Source organism: Capra hircus, chromosome 1 (genome assembly GCF_001704415.2).
Source record: "Capra hircus breed San Clemente chromosome 1, ASM170441v1, whole genome shotgun sequence".
NCBI lineage: Eukaryota > Metazoa > Chordata > Mammalia > Artiodactyla > Bovidae > Capra > Capra hircus.
The window spans coordinates 61,501,135-61,508,634 of record NC_030808.1 but is presented as its reverse complement, the minus strand read 5'-3'; positions in this window follow the sequence as shown (position 1 = coordinate 61,508,634).

Below are 7,500 nucleotides of genomic sequence, written 5' to 3'. Positions count from 1 at the left end.
CAACATACCTGGGATGGTGACTGCCTTGGCCCTACACAGTTATCTGGGATGTGTACTTTGATGGCCCTGACTATTTCCTATGTGTTTAGGTATTTTTATGTGTAGTTGCATGTATTTGTATATATTTCTTCATAGCTCTTTCATAGCAACCATCTGGACACACAGCCGAATAAAACCACTCATTCTGCCCAAGCCTGATGCGTACATGGATACATTTTTTTAACATATTCCAGCTCTTCAGTCATTTCCCTAGTGTTATGACATTACCCAAATAGCAGGCTGCAGAAACTAAACAGCATGGCCCAGAGGGGATGGATGTTGTTGTGCACCATAGGAATTTTGCTGGCTCGCAGCTCCCTGATGCTTCTGAAGTGCTTTCGTGCATTGCTCTGCTACAGAATATAGACTCTAAAACACCTCTATCCTGGAATAGATCCACCCAGGAAAAATTCTTGTATCTGTTTTTTTTTTTTTTTTTCCCTTAACAATCGAAAAGCTGTTGTATCCATGAAGAGAGTTTTGTCATAATGGTTGTGTCCACTGGGATGCATTTTGGGTAGGGAGAGGAATATCGGAGTAATATTTAAGGAGATAGGATAGTACTTTCAAGATCAAGGGACATTCAATAGAAAGGACATTTTTCTAAAGTTCAATTGGTAAAGCTATAAAAGTAAGAAATATTTATAGGAATCCTACTTCCTAGCATGGCATTATGGGGAAATGGTATTGAATTAATCAGTGATTTTCAGCTTCTTCAATTTTCTTTCTTATAGAGACCAGATAACATAAACAAACAACCCCTCCCCCCATACTCAATCTCAAAGATTTAGCCTGAAACGAATAGTAAGTTATCTCTTTTCTTATGTTTTCTCTGTTTTGTGCACAACTTACTAGTATAACTAATAGAGAATATGGGTCATGATTTCTTAATTGGAGTCCCCTTGCTTTCATCTCCCTTACCACCCAACAAGTAATTGAACAAACCAGGTCCAAGGCTTCAGTATTTGCTCATTTGCTATAAATTAGCATCTGAATCCTCAGAGCTAAAATAGACCAATATAAAAATCATACTCATGACTGGGTCATCACTGCTGTTTGTCTGTCACTGGTTCATGTTCGCTCTTGACTTCCTCCTTCACTAGAGTCCACATAAACAGTGTATCATGACTCGTGAATACATATGAAGACCATCTGCTGTTTTAATAAAATAAGCGATACACTTAATATGACCCACATTTTCAAATATAATTATTGTTCTGTAAAATGAAATAATAATGTTTTTAAACTTTTTATCAGTCATTCTGAAGTCAAGATCAGTGTGGAAAGTTACCGGATGCCAGGTGTTATTTATCATACAACATTAAATGACCGAGGAACTGAATGATATATTCCAAACATTTAGGATTTGCAGACCTTTTTCTCTCCTCTACACAGTACTGCTTGGCTGAAGTACACTGTTCTCCTAAAAGTGCATCCCGATTCTACTTTTTCATCCCTCATCTCTCTTCTGTTCCCTCAGTACACTGACACATCTGTGACCAAAGTCCTTGAACAGTGACTACTGGTCCTGTTCTCCACGACCAGGTATCCTGGATGCTAGAAGCTTGAGCTAATCCAGTCTTCCAATTCAGCAGCTATGAAAGTCAAGACGTACTATAAAGCTGTAGTTATTTGGACGTAGTGTCATTACTTCAGTGATAGGTGACTGAATTAGCAATTTTAAGACAGACTTAACTGTATATAGAAATTAAGCATATATAGAAATGAGGTAGTATTTAGTAGATGAGGGGGTAATTAGAGAAGTAATGATGTATTTCAATAAATGGTGTGGAAAGAATTGGCTACATAGAAAATGTAAAATTAAATCTTTGTTTTGTGTCATACAATAAAATGAACTACAGATGATTAAAAGATAAAATATGAAAGGCAATGTTTAAAAGCTTTTAGAAAAAATATGTATGCTTATAATGATATAGGAAACAATTTCTGAAATAAGACACAAAAGTATTAAACCATAAAGATGATTTTTATTATATTTTGTTACCATTGAATTAGAAACACCATTCACAAAGTTAAAATACAAGCCACAGCCTTTGACAGATTTCACGATTGTATATAACCTGCAAAGATCAGGTGCCTGGATATGTAAATAAGTCATGCAAATCAGTAAAAAAGAGGTAAAGCAATTCAACTAAAAATGAAAAAAGTGGCACAACTAGACAGTTTTAGGAACAGTGAACTGGAATGTTTAATAAGCATGAAGAGAGGCTCAAACTTCATTATCATCAAAGAAATGCAAGATAAAAATTGAAACAGCCACACTTCTCACCCATCAGATGAGGAAAATCATACGAAAGTCTGACAATACCAAGTCTTGGGAAGAATGTAAAGAAGCAACATATTGTTCATATTACACTTATAGGGAGGAGGGTTTTTGGTTGCAATCATGTTTGATAGTGATTTGACAAGATCTTAAGCTAGTGGTGTTATAGGTATCCTACACCTCATAAAACAGAAAAAAATTCCTTCTAGATATAAGTATGTAGGTAGAGAGCCACTCTCAAGTATGTGATGTGGAGGGAAGTTCAACTGAACATTGCTTAGTTTAGCAGAACATTGTGAGTGACCTGAATGCCCATTGTGGAGTGAATAAATCCAGCTGCAGCTCATACATATGATGAATCCTGTGCAACTCTTCGATAAGTGAACTCAGGCAATGTGTCAATGTAGGAAAAAAGTAAAAATCAGGGGGAAAAAAAGGTTGTTTTTTTTTTGTTGTTTTGTTTTTTTTTTTTTGTTTCAGGGGTTGTTGTATTAGTCTGCTAGGGATTTACCATAACCAACTACTATAGACTGGATGACTTAAACAGTTATTTATTTTCTTATAGTTGTGTGGTCTAGAAGTCCAAGGTCAAGATGTAGGCAGGTATCATTTCTCCTGAGACCTCCTATCTTAGCTTGCTGGTGGCTGCCTTCTTGCTGTGTTCTTACATGGCTTTTTTGCTGTGCCCCTCGCTGGTATCTCTTCTTTTCTTCATACTACCAGTCAGATTGATTAGGGCATTCCATCACAGCCTCCTCACCCTCAATTCCTTAAAATCCTTATCTCCAAATACAGTTCATTCTAAGGGGGCTGGGGGCTAGGGCTTCACCATATAAATTTGGAGAGAGCACAATTCATCCCCAAACTTGGGTACCATCGCTTATAATTTAAAAACACAAAAAGCTCAGCTGCAAATTGCTTATTAGGAAAAGCACTTTACCAATAGAAAACTTTAGGAGAGTGGTTCTCCCTCAGGATAAAGGTAAAGAAATATCATCTGTATCTATACCAGTTTATTTCTTAAAAAAAAAAAAAAAGAGATCAGGAGCTAATACAGCAAAGTATTAAGATAAGTAAAACCAAAAGAAGGTTACAGATGTGTTTCTAATATTATTCTCTGCATGTTTATACCTTTAAAAATTTTCATTAAGAAACTGAAAATGACCAGTGAGTGCTCCACATTGAACAGCAGAGCTGTGATTGAGGGGAGAGAAAAAAGCACACATTTAGACTCCACCATGACTTTCCTGGCTTGGTTCTGCAGTTAGACGTCAGTAAAGCAAATTTGCTGTGAAGGTCAGTAGGAGACATCTCAAAGATAAGTGGTAACATTCCTTCATTCTTCTCAGATCTTGAATCTCCATTTTTCATTTTTTACTGAGAAAAAAATTTTTCTATGCATTAAAAAAGCTTTAAAATGCGAAAACATAGAACTTTAACATGATGGAGTGTTGGTCAAGGTTTCAAAGTTGCTGCCAATGCTTTTTGTGTTTTGATTAGGTAAGGGAGAGCTTTGCAAAGCAGGCAAATGTGTTGTTTTTGTCTGGAAGAAAACGAAGTTGTGAGCTTTGAGCCTGGAAAGAGGAACAAGAAGATTTGCATCCTCTCTCTCTCTCTCTTTTTTTTTTTTTTAAACTTGATAAGTCTAGCTAAAGGTTTATCATTTTTGTTTATCTTTTCAAAGAGAGGCTTGAGATGTCATAGAAAACTGTCAACTTCACAACTATTGTTGGTTGCGGTTTTTATACACTTGCACCCGAGAAAATATAAACTATGTGCAAATGCTTTCGGTGTCCAGCAAAATTACAGAAACAGGCATGTTCTTCAGACCCTCACTCAGCGCTGACCTCAACCCTTGACAGTCTGTGCCCTCTGGCAGAACACCACCAAGAGCACGCCTCAAGGTCAACCTGTACCCACAAGGTCCTCCAGGGAAATCCACGGGCAAGCACAGTTAATTATGCTAATAGCCAAGGAATTTATATTGGCCTACTGTGGCCTCATAAGATGAGTATCTTTCTTCCTTAGTCACAGGGGGACGTTAATGGTATTTTTATTAACTTGTGACCTGTTGACTACTATTAGAATATAGATTGTATGCATAAACCAGGTCGGATATTACAGATATGATTATGGGGCAATTACTGTAGCAGCTACTGGACTTCTAATCGTTGTTGTCACGATTTGTAAGAATTTCTAAGACTTGAAACTGCTTGTAGGAGTTCTACAAGAAGAAACACTTTAGGTTCAAAGTTGATATTGTCTCTTTGCGTCTTCTTGAAATTGCAATTTCTGATTTTTATGATTAGACTGGCAAACAAAGGCAGAGTTTAAAAGAGAAGAAAACTACAAAGGATAGATGATGATAAGAGTAATCTTAGATTTCTGCAGCTCAGGGTTGAAAATTGTCCTTATTGAAATTGTTTTTGATTAGAAATATATGCAGTTTGCTAGCAGTTCTGTTTACTCAGTTATCCCTGATAATCAGTGACAAGATTATATTCTGATATTATTTTAGTAATGTGAAAATTCCATGTGGTATGAAATATAGCATTAGGTATTTTAGTCATGTTCTTTACAGTCGCCTATTAATGGTAATGCCATCAAGTGTCTTCAGAGTCAATATCTAAGGATGTTGACTTATATTCTGCAAAGTGCATTATTTATCCTGCAAAGTGCATTATTGATAATCGCAAGCCTTCTCTCCCTTAGTGGAAGGAGAGTTTATGCAACCCCTTTTAAACTGCTGCCTCTGCATGCAGGAAGGGATCAGAAGGGGCAAATGGTACCATTAACACAGCAAATTACAGTATTAACTGACTTGACTAGAGGCAGGAAATACTGTATCTGAAATCTCGTCATCCTAATTTAGAAGTCACAAGTAGTTGAGATAAAAAAGAAAAAAATAATAATAATTTGCCCTTCCAGGTTCTTAGCTCAACTAAATGTTTGAACTCTCTGAGCTAGAGTTAGTTCTCCGTGAACTTTAGACTGGCTACTTTCAAATGGGACTATTCAAGAGCGGAGAGAAAGGAGGTATTGAAAGCAGAATGGGATTGCTTTTGAGTCCCTGGGGTTCTGGGCAAGGAGAACTCACAATGCAGACAATTGATCTTCTGTCCCAGGACTGACACTTTCACTGATCTCTCCATGATTGCCATTGTAACCTTGCCTCTTAGGTACACTGCCAGAAATCAGATAGTCTTGGAGACAAAGCCACTTATTTGGGGATAGTTTGCATTAGAAATGAAGCTGTATTTTCTGCTGTTAGTGTCCTGCTGAGGTAGCTGCAGTTTTCCAAGTTTTTAAAAGAACATGTCTTATTTTAAGGTAAATTTATTTTCACTGCATCATAAGTGATAACATACGTTTAAAAAAAAAAACTATGATACTGTGTAATAATACACATGTATTTTTCAAGACCATGTATTGGAAAAATCATGGACTTTGGATCAGACAGCTTGGTTACAGTTTTGGTTTTGCTGTATATATAAAAATGTGAAATTGAGGATGTTATATAACTTATCTGCACCTCAGTAAAACTTATCCTTTTACTAGAAAATTATTCTAAAAATTAAATGAACAAAACATGGAACACACCTGATAGCTTCTGGGATACAGAATACCCTCAATTCCGCAAATACGCTGCCCTTTCCAGCTCATATACCTTTCTCTTGCTAAACTTGAAAGCTTGATGTCCATTGGATGTCATGTTTTAAATGAATGGCTGGAGGTTAGAAGGAGGTCAGATGGATTTTCAGCCTAATTTTTAAGATGAAGTAGAAAAACACATCTGCAGAATGAAAAGGAAACCAGAGTAATTAAACTTTAATTGTTGCCTACTATCTTCGTCTCGTTGATTATTTTTCTCTTTTTGTATCTTCACCAAAACATCCAGGGACAAGTTATTCACTTCTTTTGAACTTTGGTCATAATAGGGACGTAAAGAGTATAGATGTCTGATATTTTCAAAACTCCTAATATTTGAATGAATATCTTAACTGATTTGGTCTTACCTCTTTTATTTACTTTTTTTTTTCTGGTGCCTACTATCAAGTAAATTAAATAATCAGATGGAAGTTTTCAGAGAAAAAAGTAGAGCCCCAGAATGCACAGATCCCATGAAGCCCTAGATGAGGGAAGTAAATTTTACACCAGTAGTGGCATAAATAGGAATAGTCATCTTATAATTATTTTAGTCCCCATTAACATAATTGAGTAGGATATAATATCATGTACAGACACAATTTACTCTCTCATGATTATTTTTATTTACCCAGCTTGTCTACAGCCCTGCAGGAAGCCTTTTAAAACAAAACAATCAATTAATTCCCTTAGTACTAGGAAGGTGAAAATGAGGAAGGCTAGCACAATGTGGGACCTTGAGAAAAGAAGCAAATGGGATTAAAGAATTAGTGAGAATTTGATTGGGCAAAGGACCCTGTTAGGTTCAGCTTTTATAGGTCAAGTCTTCCCTCATGGCTTGTGTGTTATGTGTTTATGTATGTTATGGATTAGTGGTCATCAAACACACCACAACGTGTTAAGTATATTGGCCTGTTCTGTGAATTGGGGTCTGTCTGCGCCATTGCTGCACAGACAATGGCTCAGTGGTAAAAGAACTCCGCAGGCAATGAGGAGCCAGGGCTTCAGTCTCTGGGTCTGGAAGATGCCCTGTAGAAGGAAATGGCAACCCGCTCCAGTATTCGTACCTGGGAAATCCCATGGACTGAGGAGCTTGGCAGGCTACAATCCACGGGGTTCCAAGAGTTAGACACAACTTAGTGACTAAACTACCACCTTCATGTGCCATCACTGCCTTCCTGTAGATCCTGCACCGGAATGAATGTTGTGTTGAACTGAAAAAACCAATGATCTGGTCAGCAATACACAGAGAGGAATCCTTCTGATTCAGCAAAAATTGCCTTCCCATTCCAGAAAAAAATAGATTAGTGCCAAAGCATTTCAATCATATCCTATTGTCAAATCTATTATGTTATGGTTTTTGCATTTAAATTGTGAAAGTAGATTCAATTTAGGGAAAATGAGTAGGCAACTAAACCAGAAGAAAGGCATCCACAATGAAGGCATGACATTGCTCCCAAGAGTGAAAACTCTATGCCAGTCTGTCCCCTTAGCACTCAAGGACCTGCCTTTGAGGAAGTTATCCCTTGTTA